The sequence below is a fragment of the Molossus molossus genome, unplaced genomic scaffold (assembly GCF_014108415.1).
Source record: "Molossus molossus isolate mMolMol1 unplaced genomic scaffold, mMolMol1.p scaffold_m16_p_14, whole genome shotgun sequence".
Taxonomy (NCBI): Eukaryota; Metazoa; Chordata; class Mammalia; order Chiroptera; family Molossidae; genus Molossus; species Molossus molossus.
Window position 1 is genome coordinate 20,220,542 of NW_023425349.1, and position 12,496 is coordinate 20,233,037.

Below are 12,496 nucleotides of genomic sequence, written 5' to 3' on the forward strand. Positions count from 1 at the left end.
AATGAATATCTTTTTATATTAACCTTTTAATATACCTGTATGTGATTTTGATAACTGCCTAGACATAAAAACAAAAGCAGAGAGCTCTTTAATTCATTTGGTCAAACTGTCTTCATAGTTGGGTCTAGCACAGACAGCTCCCAACTACAGTACATAATATAGTATCTGCTTCCTTACTCCTCTGCCCACGTATGATAGCACTGTTGTTTTACACGTTATCTTAGCCAAAAGGCTGAGAAGTAGTGACAGTATTACCTTTTAAAATCTTTGCTAATTTTAAGAGGTGAAATAACATCTTATTGCTGAGTTGTTTTATAGTTGTAAAAATACTTATTCATTCAATAAATATTTCTTGAACACTTATCAGGCTCTGTGATCAATGGAGTATAAAATGGTTCTTACTCTCATTTATGCAGAAAGTGTCATTAACTCAATAATCAAATAAGTAAATCTAGTAAATGGTACTCACCATCATTACTGTGATAGGTGGTGCCATTAGATCTTATAAAGCAGAGACTTGACCTATTTAGAAATGTCAGAGAAAGCTCCTCTGAGAATTAAAGTTAATAATACACAGTGAGATAGCACCTACTATAAGCCAGGCTCTACTCTAAGCACATTAGATGTTAATAAACTGACCATTATGAGGAGGTACTATTATTTCCTTTTCACAGATGAGAAAACTGAGTCAGAGTTTAAGAAATCTGTCCAATGTCACATACCTAGTAAATTAAGAGTCAGGATTCAAGCCAGTGTAGTCTGCCTGAGTCAGTGCTACTCACCACTACATTATACGACCTCTCAGGTGATGTTCCTGAACCCTGTGCCCATCTGAAAGGGATGATGTGCTCATTGCTCCAAAGACATGGTACCCAAGCTCCTCCCGCTGGCTTTCAGAGCTGCTGCCATTGCTCCACATCTTCCCCCCGACCTTCACCCGGAGTACCCGATCAAGGTGCTGGAGAAGGAAGGAAGGAGATTTTCCTTATTTTTAAATTATTAATCCCCAAATCGCCCATGTTGGTGTTTTCCTGGTAATCATCTCTGTATTGTAAGATATCTGAACATTAAGCACCACTGTTTCATGAGGACATGGGGGAGGGGAGGTCCATCAATTTCTGATTTTTAAACCTCTCATGCCAAAAGTGATTGCCTCTTTAATGACCCTGCCTGACACCAGCCTGGTTCTCCCCAGGCTGGAAATCTATTTATGCACTTGCATATACATTAGGCCTGTAAACACTAAGGGTGGATTACTTTGAACATGGTGAAAGCAGGCTACGCATTAGAAACAAGGGAACTATAAAGGTTTTAAACCAAAGATCCTTAATACTCTGTCAGTCTGCCAAATTTTCTGAAACTTTCAAGTATGACAACTTAAAGAAGCACATTCCACCCTGGCCAGTGTGACTTAATGGATTGAGCAACGACATCCCATGGACTGAGAGCTCCCAGTTCACGGGGCACATGCCCGGGTTGCTGGCTTGATCCCTAGTAGGGGGCGTGCAGGAGGCAGCTGATTGGATGTTTCTGTCTCTCTCTAGCTTTCTCTCTAAAAAAAATCAATAAACACACATTTAAAAAAAAGAAAAAAAGAAGAAGCACGTTCCAGGGATCTCATGAGGAGCACTCACTCAGTTTAGGCCCCGAATGAGTGGTGAGCTAAATTCCCTAACAGATTATTGAGCAAGTGTGCACCACTCCCACAAATAAAGTACAGAAGTCCTCATTATCCAGATGCTCATTAACCATGACCCTATAATCATGAGATTGTGGAGAGAAGCAAAAGCTCTCATACTCAAACATATTCACCAATGAGCTGACCAGTCTCCATTCAAACTCCGCCCCCATACACACAAACCAAATACTAGTGTCTACTTATGGGGACCTGTTTATCTCACTCTCTCATTCTGGTGTTTGGAAGCTGCAAACACCTGAGCACAAAAAAGCAGGATGAATGTAAACTGAAACTAAAACCATTTCCAAAAATGCATGATTTAAAGAAGTTACTTAAAAACACTACAAAACTGCCTGGCCAGTTTGGCTCAGCAGTTAGAGTGACAGCCCACAGACCAAAGAGTTGTGGGTTTGATTCTGGTTAAGGGCATGAATCTTAGTTGCGGTTCAGTTCCCAGCCCTGGTCAGGGTCATGCAGGAGGCAACCAAGTGATGTGTCTCTCTCACATCGATGTTTCTCTCTCTCTCCCTCCCACTCTATCTGAAGATAAATGGAAAAATATCCTAGAGTGAGGATTAAAAAAAAGAAGAAAAGAAATGCTACAGAACTGCTTTAATCATGTGTAAAGCCATTTTAACAAATTAATGTCTAGCAGACTTAGACTGGTTAGCAAATGTGGAGAATTCTCAAAGATTAATGAGGCTTCAATAAATACTTGTGGACTGACTGAATAAATAGAATCAGGATGTACAGAGTAATGTAGGCATTACAGAAAGAAAACAAGGCTGAGTAAAGGCAAGAAAGTGAGAAGTGCAGGGTGCACAGAGAACAGCAAACATTTTCATTTGCTCGCAAACAGAATAGGTTAAGGAAGGCAGCCAGATAGGACTTATGAAAAACAGGTTGGAATAGCATGGAGAGTTACAAAGGCCAAGCTAAAGAGCCTGAACTTCAGTAGGAAGGAGAAACCAGGGGGCTGAAACAGATATCTGCTACAGTCCCATCCACTTATGCCATTCACGAGTTTATATATTATCAAGCAGGAATTTACACATTATCCTGGCAAAACTGAGGCAGCACATCCTCTTTGTCTCTTTGGTCAACTGCTGTTCTGTACAGCTGTCCTCTGCATGTTGAAATCCAGTATGGGGGGGGGGGGGGAGCAGAGTGTAGAAATGTGTAAGTTGTAGAGTTTGCCATGCATGAAAAGAAATTAATAATTTCCATAAACCTTGACTCTCTAAAGTGGTGGAATACAAGTCCAACATTAAATATGCTAAACTGTAATTCAGCAGCTATGAGCTGCAAGGCCCTTCACCAATATTTATTTATTTGTTTAACACCAATAACTGAACATCTACAATAAGTCCTCACTTAATGTTATTAATATGTCCTGCGAGTTCAAGCAAAATGACATATAACAAAACCAATTTTACTTTAGGCTAATTGATATAAATAAGAGTTAAGTTCCTATAGCTTCTCATCCTTATAATGAAACATCAGTCAATACAACCTGCTGTATTCTCTTCCAAGCACTGCACTCAGTGCCAGAGATGTAGCATTACGTAAGACAGATGTGATCCACATTCCCACTGAGTTTAAAGTCTAGCTAGAAATGCCTACAATGAAACAAGTATTACAAAACCGTGTGCCATGAGTTACACTGAGGCCATAATTAGAATTTCAGGTTTTTGATCAATAAAATAAAGGGTTGAATGATGGTCTCTGAGGATTCTCTCAGATCTAACATTCACTCAAGTCTGACAGTATAGAAAAATTTGAAAACTTTTCAAGTTGTTAAACATTTTTCTCCATTGTATAGTAAAAAGAAAAAAGAAAAAAAGAAAAGGCTGCAGATAAGAAAAGGACTAAGTAATGAATCTAACATACTATGGAAATGTGGGAAGGAGGATTTTAGTGCACAAAAATTGGGTACACAGGAAAAGAAAACATCTTTATTAAGACAATAGAGGCATTGTCAACTTCAGACTCATCAGGTCCAAGTTTGAAAATATCTTAACTTATCCTACAGCAAAAGAAAGAAATGTGCCTCCCAGGTATACCCTACATGTGTTTACAGTCGAAAATTAGTGGCGCCCACTTGCTAACGTTGCTGGAATGCTAAGTGAGAGGAATGGAAAACACCTAATGTAGCACCTAGCACCTCACTAAAAAGAAAAGATCCAGATCCCTCCGTGGCCTGCAAAGCCCATTCTGAACTGACCCCATTCCAACTTCTTCAATCATTATCTAATCTAAAATCTATTCATAAATATCAGACAGCAGTCTTTTTAGTTATATTCATATTTATTTTGTATTTTATTGCTAAAACTTCCTTTTTAATCAGTGTATTTGTCTCAAAGCAGAGCAGATGTGCTGCCTATTAGGTATGTAATATACTATAATTGATCATCCTTTCATCAAATAAGACTTTCTTGTGTGTTTTATGGATATTTTATTTATTTATTTATTTATTTTTGTACAGATAGAATGGGAGGGAGAGAGAGGAAGGGAGAGAGAGAGAGAAACATCGACGTGAAGGGACACATCGAGTTGTTTTATGGATATTTTAGAGAGAGAAGAAGGGACAGGGAGAGACAGAGAAACATCGATGTGAGAAACATCGATCGGTTAGTTCCTGAATGCATCCAACCCCAGGGACCAAACCTGAAACCTGTGCATGTACCCTGACTAGGAATCGAACCGGCGACCTTTTGGTGCATGGGATGACACCTGACCTACTGAGCTACACCGGCCAGAGCTCATCAAATAAGACTTTGAGAAATGAGTAATGAGGTCCACAGAAAGCACAAAAATATAAATGGTAGTCTTATTCCTAATAGACCCAAACTGAAACCAACCCAAAATCAGAATGAATTAAAATTTTGTTGTACAGTTATACAATGGACAGCAATAATAATAATAATAATAATAATAATAAAAAGAACATACTATTGATACACACAATTATAATGAATAAACTTCAGAAATATTATGCTCAGTGAAAGAAGCCAGGCACATCAGAATACTTACTATATATTCTGTGTATATGAATTTCAAGAACAGGCAAAATAATCTATAGTGATACTAGTCAGAACAGTGGTTATCTCTAGAGGGTAAGTATTGACTAGGAAAGAGCACAAGGGTGATGAAAAGTGTTTTACATTTTACTTGGTGGTGTTCATATGGTGTTTACATATATAAGAATTTATCGATCTAAATATTTTAAAGATGTGTGTACTTTACTGTGTGTAAATTATCTCAATTTTTTTTTTTTAAAAGAGACAAAGTATAGAGGCAGTAAATGGAGTCTGGTTTCCGAATGTAGGTTGTCTAACCCCAGAAACCAGTCTCTTACTATACTAGACAGTCTTATGAATGTAAACCCAAGGGAGATGAACGGGAACTTAAAATAACAATGTCTGACTACATCCACTGCCTGACATGCTAGCCTCATTTACTGAGTACTTTGCTCTTGGATGTCATGCAGTGTCATCATGTCTAACAGGCACTATCATTTCCTTAGTGTCATTAATCGATCCTCTCTGACTATTCAGATAGCCCAGCTATTTTCAATATCCTTTCTTTCTTGTCTTGGTTTTCTCAGAATAGATGCTATAATAATAAATAGTGGTTCATCTCATGTTGAGAAAGAGGGCTCCAAATTAATTTGCCAAAAATTACTCACTGGGAGCTAATTCGTGAATAGATGAATTCACTGAACATGCCAAAGTTATACTTTTTCACGTACTGAAGAGTTCAATAAAATTTTAGTATTTGCTTTATAGCAGCATTTTAAGAACTATTTAATTTGTAAAAAGCAAAGAGTTGTAGAGTGGTTTAAGTTTTCTTATGAATATATTCTTCATGAATATATTCAATAAATGTGAATATATTCTTTATAATGATTATATTCATGAATATATCCTCCTTATGAATATATTCATGAATATATTCTTCTTTGCCCTACAGGGAAAACATTTTAATGCAGTTTTAAATTAATGAATATCAATATATTCATGAACATTTTCATAAGTTTATATTCATATTCATGAACTATGTTCTTCACATTGGGTCATTTTTTAACTTGGTTTAAAATTTAATGAATATCAATATATTCATTAAGATATATTCATATTTTCAACAGCAGATATTCATATTTATGCCCTGTACTCTTGATCATATTAGAAAATTTTAAGCTCAATTTAAAATGTAATGAATATCAAGATTAATTAAGAATATATTCATAAGAATACAATCATATTTACTGTGTATATTCAAGAAGAATATATGCACAAGGCAACTAACTCATTCACTAATTTTAACCTTTGACAAAATGAATACTTCCTAAAACAGTGCTAAGAAAAATATATTTGTTTTTCTTCGAGAATTGGCATACTTTCTTCTACAAGGGCTTTCGTCTCCAAGCACACCTGAGCCCCAGGATTTACCCAGTGACACACATTTGGGCATACACGAGTGGCGTCCCACTACTTCTCAGACCTTACAGGCTCCTTGACATTTCTGTTTTTCTCATTTTACTCTAACACAGTGATTTGGGATATATGCAGAACTAACTTTTTTTGTGTCTGAATTTAAGAATTTCTAGCAGTCTCACCAGCTAATTATTATCCTCTTCCTTCAGGTATCATTTTCTACATTTTAGAATTGTTTTTCATCACACTGTTTTTTTCATTTAATTACCTGATGTGACTATTCCGCCTTAACTATTTTATTTGTTTATGTGTTTATTTATTTTGGTTAATCCTATTTTTTCCATTGATTTTTTTAGAGAGAGTGGAAGGGAGGACAGGGGGAGGGGAAAGAGAGAGAGAGAGAGAGAGAGAGAGAGAGAGAGAGAGAGAGAGAGAGGAACACTGATGTAAGAGAGACACATCAATTGGATGCTTCCCACATGCTCCCCAACCAGGGCTAAAACCTGCAACCTAGGTATGTGACCGGGAATCAAACCCACAATCCTTCAGTATGCAGGCCAACACTCTAACCACTGAGTCACATCCACCATGGCTTACTTAATGCAATAAATACTTACAAAAATCATAAAAGCTTAAAACTGGAATAAAAGATTGCCATTAAAAATAAGGATGCCTACTAATCATAAGAATTCAAAACTGTTCCAAATGTGTTGGCCTATGCAATAAGACAAGATGACAGATAAAAATATTAGAAAAGAATCACAAAACCAGCATTATTTCTAGATGATATGCCTGTTTACCTAAAAAATAATAATATTTTTAATAGTATTAATAAACAGATAACATGAAATATCAAATAGCTTAGAAATTTAAACAAAAACCAAAAGGACTAGAAAAATATTTTCGGAATTTTTAAATGTTTAAGGCATTTTTCTCTTTAAGTGATTTAAAATTTTGCCCTGGCCGGTTTGGCTCAGCGGTTAGAGTGTCGGCCTGCGGTCCCGAGAGACCCGGGTTCGGTTCCAGCTAAGGGCATGTACCTCGGTTGCAGTTTGTCTCCGGCTCTGGTCAGTCGTGCGGGTGGCAGCCACTCGATGTGTCCCTTCACGTCGATGTTTCTCTCTCTCTCTGTTCCTCTCTCCCCCTCCTACTCTGCCTGAACAAAGGATGGAAAAATGTCCTCGGGTGAGGATTAAAAAAAATAAATAAATAAAATAAAATAAAATAAAATTTTTAATATGTAAGTACTATAATAACGTGATCACAGAAAACATTCTGATAGCGTTTTCCTACTTTTTTACTATCAGATAAAAGTTGATAGACTAGCAAAATAATCACTCATATGACCTCCACATAATCAACTACTGTTAATAGAACATTATAATAGAAAACTTAAATACGGTGTTTTTTTCTAATACCTGATCATTGTAAAATATTCAGATAATACAGTTAAAAGCTACAATACGGATGGACCTTGAAACTATTATTCTAAGTGAAATAATCAAGTGATAAAGAATCACACATTCCATTTATATAAAATAGGTAGAATATGTAAATCTATAGAGACAATGTAGATTAGTGGTTGCTAATGACTGGGAGTGACTTTGGGGAAAAATTAAAAGTAAATGCTAATAAATATCAGGTTTCTTTTTAGGGTGATGAAAATGTTCTCAAACTGATTGTGGGTGATCAGGTTGCAAAACTCTGTAAATATACTAAAACTACTGAACTGTACAGTTTAAGTGTATTTATGGTGTGTAAAATAATCTTAAGTTAATATTAAAAATAATAAATTAATTATAGTTAAATCAGTTGACTTTAAAGAAGTTCCAAGGTAAGTTTGAGTCAAGAAAGCAAGATGCAGAAAAATGTACATATTATTCCATTTTGTAAAACAGTGACAAAACTGCACACATGAATATATGTGTGCATGTAATTAATAAACATGGAATAAATATGGAAGGATACATACCAGACTGTCAATACAGCTTACCCAGTAGGGGGTGCTAACATGGGGCGAGGGCAACTAGAGGGGAAGGAAGTAGTTGCAATACAATATAGGGACTGTTTTGACAAACTGCACTTAAAAAGAAACCCAGCCCTGACCGGTTTGGCTCAGCGGTTAGATCCAGAGAGACCTGGGTTCAGTTCCCGCTAAGGGCACGGACCTCGGTTGCAGTTTGTCCCCGGCCCTGGTTGGGTCGTTCGGGTGGCAACCACTTGATGTGTCCCTTTCATGTCGATGTTTCTCTCTCTCTCTCCCTCCTACTCTATCTGAACAAAAAAATTGGAAAAATGTCCTCAAGTGAGGATAAAAATAAATAAATAAATAAATAAATAAATAAATAAATAAATAAATAAATAAATAAGAAAAAAACCCAAGCCCTGGCAGACTATGTTCACTGGTTAGAGCATCGGCCTGCGGACCAGAGAGTCACGAGTTTGATTCCCAGCCTGGTTGGAGTCGTGAGGGAGGCAACCAATCAATGTCTCTCTCTCACATCGATGTCTGTCTTTCCCTTTCTCCCCCTTACCCCTCCCACTGTATCTAATAATAATAAATGGAAAAATATCCTCTGGTGAGGATTAAAATAAAAAAAGGAAACCCAAGATGTATCATGTCTGCAACTTATTTTCAGATGGTCCAATAAGAAAGTATGCACATGTACACACACATATAATTTCATATATGTATGTATACACACATATAGATTGATAAAGCAAATGTTAATAGTTTATTTAATTATATGATACAATTATTTCTCCATTTTGAAACAGTGTTGTAAATAGACAGCCAAGTTTTCTTGCAATGATTTTTAAGGGCTATTTCTAGGGCCATTATTAAGAAAAGAGGCCTTATAGTTTTGTACAGTTCTTGATTATCATTTTCGTGTCCTGATGAATCCCATTATGAAGAATTCATGGTCATTCCATTGAAAGCTACACTAGCTTCCTTATCAAGGCACAGGGCAAACTTATACCATGCACAGTGGCACACAGCAGACTGGAGGAACTGATCCCATTAACTCCATGAAATGAGACTACTAGAATGGAGCTCCAGTTTTTGATGTTGCTATCCTAATTCCAGAGCTGGGCTACAAAATGCTGTGGTAATCCCACCACTGTTTTATACACACATCAGAATCTTCTATTAAAACAGACTAAACCTGAGGAAGCAACCAGGGAAATGACCACTCCTGTCCCTATTCTCTTCATATGTTTCCCAGTGACAGAAAGAACAGGAGGTTGGGCACTGGCTGTTAGGGACAGGGTTATATTACGAACAAAGTAATTTTCCTCTGGTTTAAGAACAACAACAACAGAAGTCCCTCTGAATGTATTCCTAAATGTTAAGTTAGAAAAAAAAGTATAGTGCCCTGGCCGGTTTGGCTCAGCGGTTAGAGCGTCGGCCTGCGGTCTGGAGAGACCCGGGTTCGGTTCCCGCTAAGGGCATGTACCTCGGTTGCAGTTTGTCCCCGGCCCTGGTTGGTCGTGCGGGTGGCAGCCACTCGATGTGTCCCTTCACATCGATGTTTCTCTCCTCTCTCTCTGTTCCTCTCTCTCCCTCCCACTCTACCTGAACAAAAAAATGGAAAAATGTCCTCGGGTGAGGATAAAAAAAAAAAAAGTATAGTTTTTACATTTAAAAAAAAAGGCTTTAAAAAAAGAAAATCAATTGGGAGTGGGAAGGAAGGGGTGTATGGGGGGGTGGGGCATTGGTTTAAATGCACCTGCCTTTAACTGTGGTATCTTTGCAAATTTTGTGAAGACTGGAACATATAACCTATACAATCTATAAACTATAATCTATAATCTATGCCCCATCCTGAAGCTATCCAGAGACATCAGCATGCTAAAGCTACTCTGCTACTTCCAAGCCTTGATTCACACCTACACCTCACCGTTGAAAAAATTCAAAGCAGCCAGATAATGCTAGGTATTTTTAATCCAAGGAGACTCCCCAAGGTATCTATTTAGGCCATCAGTCTCCTATGAGAGAAATTGAGGCTGTCCCACAAAATGTGGTCTGTCAGCAGCCACATCAAGGCCAGGATTCACTCTGCAGCCTCTAGGGCCCTTGGTCTCCAACTCTGCTCCACTGAGCAGACATTAATGAAGTCGTGGTTTCAACACATCAATACTGAGTGTTAACCTTTACACTCTGATCCACTGTGTGTATAAATGAAGTAAAAATGTATTTGATACAGATTTTTTTTTAATGAAATAAGATATATTAAAATTTTTGTAAAGTGTAAAGTGTTAATGTTATAAAAGCATTGTAGCCTTGGCCGGTGTAGCTCAGCGGTTAGAGCGTCGGCCCACAAACCAGAGAGTTCTGGGTTCGGTTCCCGCTAAGGGCACCTACCTCGGTTGCAGTTTGTCCCCGGCCCTGGTTGGGTCGTGTGGGTGGTGGCCACTCGATGTGTCCCTTTCGTGTCGATGGTTCTCTCTCTCTCCCAATCTATCTGAACAAAAAATGGAAAGATGTCCTTGGGTAAGGATTAAAAAAAAAAAAAAAAAAGGCATTATAACAAAAAATAGGCATTATAACATCTCACCAGATCAGTGCTAGAGAAAAACCATCTGAGTTATGAAATATTTTTTTCAAAGCCCTTTTAACTCTCAGTATCTAGAATGGAACAAACAAGTAAGTACACAATAAAAACCCTTACAGAATATGCTTTATCCTAAATTTTTAAAAAATTTCCCTCATGTCCTCATTAAACAAGTAATACATGCCCATTTTTTAAAAATTGGAAAGTAACAGAAAAGCCATGTCACACTACCTAACAGACACTCACTGTTAACATTTTGGTATTTTTCTTCTGGTCTTTTATTTGGACTTGGGGTCAGTTAGTTTCCTTTGAAACAAAGTTGTGATCAATCTAAGTATTACCATTTACATCCTGTTATCTTAAGCATTTCCCATGTTGTTGTACAACTACTTGCTCTATGTTATTCCATCAGCTGTAACTTAGAATAAACTGAGCATAAAATATATAATGGAATTACTGACAGTTTCTTAACAGTCTCTGAAATATTTAAAGATAAACATATAAAGAATTCTAGGCTTCTACAAGCTAAACTTAATTTCTGGCAAACATACTGCCAATTATAACCAAAAGCCAAATATTATGGAGTCCTTTTTTTAGACTAAGCAATCTTACCACTGAGCATATATAATCACTGAAATACTTCTAGCATAATGGTATCTGTTCAGCTACTGGCAACCATAAATGTTCCTGAAAGCCAGAGAAATGTAAAACTTCTCAAGTATGAGTTGCAAAGTGAAATTTATATCTGAACAAACTGGGTCAAAAACACAATATTTATTCTGAAAAAATTTAATACTCATATACATTTTCACCTATGAGAAGTAGCTATTTACCATGGAATACTATGCAGCTATAAGAAAGAAAGACCTCTTATCCTTTGAGATGACATGGAGGGATCTGGAGAGTATTGTGCTAAGCAAAATAAGCCAGTCAGAGAAAGACAAGTATCACATGATCTCACTTATTTGTAGAATATAATGAACAAAATAAGCTGATAAACAAAACAGACCCAGAGACATAGAAGTAGGGTTCAGACTGACAAACCTCAGAGGAGAGGAGTTGGGGGAGGGAAAAGATAAACCAAAGAACTTATACATGTAAGCATAACCAATGGACATACAACAATGCTCGGGGGGGGAGGGGAAGGCACGGGCAGGAATGGGAGGAGGGTATCAATGGGGATAAAAGGAGAAATATCTGTAACAAAAAAAAAATTAATTTTAAAAATGTTAAAAAAAAAGAAGTAGCTATTTAAATCATCGTGAAAATAAAACCAATCAATACCAAAAATATTTTTATACACTTAATAGCCTGAGTTCATATAAACACATCAAATTATTTTCAATTTCTACACAAAATCATTGAAGAGAATTACTTAAATTTTCAAAAAAGATATTTGAGTACCCCTATAGAAACAGGAGTTAAGGAAATGCTCAAAAACAAACACAGAATGCACACACAAAAAATAAGGATCGATTGTATCTGATTATCATCATTTACTTTATAATCCATAAACCCACAAGGACAGGGCAGAAGCCAGACTGTCTTGTCCTCTTAGCATCTAAGAATAAATAAATGTATAAATGTCCAATGGGTAGGCAGATATATAAACCTAAAGGTCAATCAGGGAAGAAGCTTTACATAAAATAAAGATATCCTAAATAACCATACATGTGGTAAACGCTGGAAATGCTATGATAGAGAATTACAGGGGAAATCTAATGAAGATGATCAGGGAAAGCCTTTTGGAAAAACTGATTCTTAAGCCGAGAACTGAGAGGACGAAGAAGCAAGTCATGTGAAGCGGAGCAAGTCATGTGAAGCGG

General features: G+C 36.9%; 1 protein-coding gene across 3 annotated transcripts in view; it reads right to left on the reverse strand.

Annotated features, from left to right (window-relative positions):
* Positions 1 to 12,496, reverse strand: part of KIAA1958 (KIAA1958 ortholog) — a 232,443-nt gene that overhangs the window by 83,004 nt on the left and 136,943 nt on the right. Inside the window, exon 1 of one of the 3 annotated variants that reach the window (XM_036261803.1) lies at positions 783 to 933. The exons of the other annotated variants lie outside the window; for them this stretch is intronic. The gene's annotated coding sequence lies outside the window, so the exon portion shown is untranslated. Of the gene's footprint in view, positions 1 to 782; positions 934 to 12,496 lie in introns of those variants that run through there. 3 annotated transcript variants of the gene reach the window in all.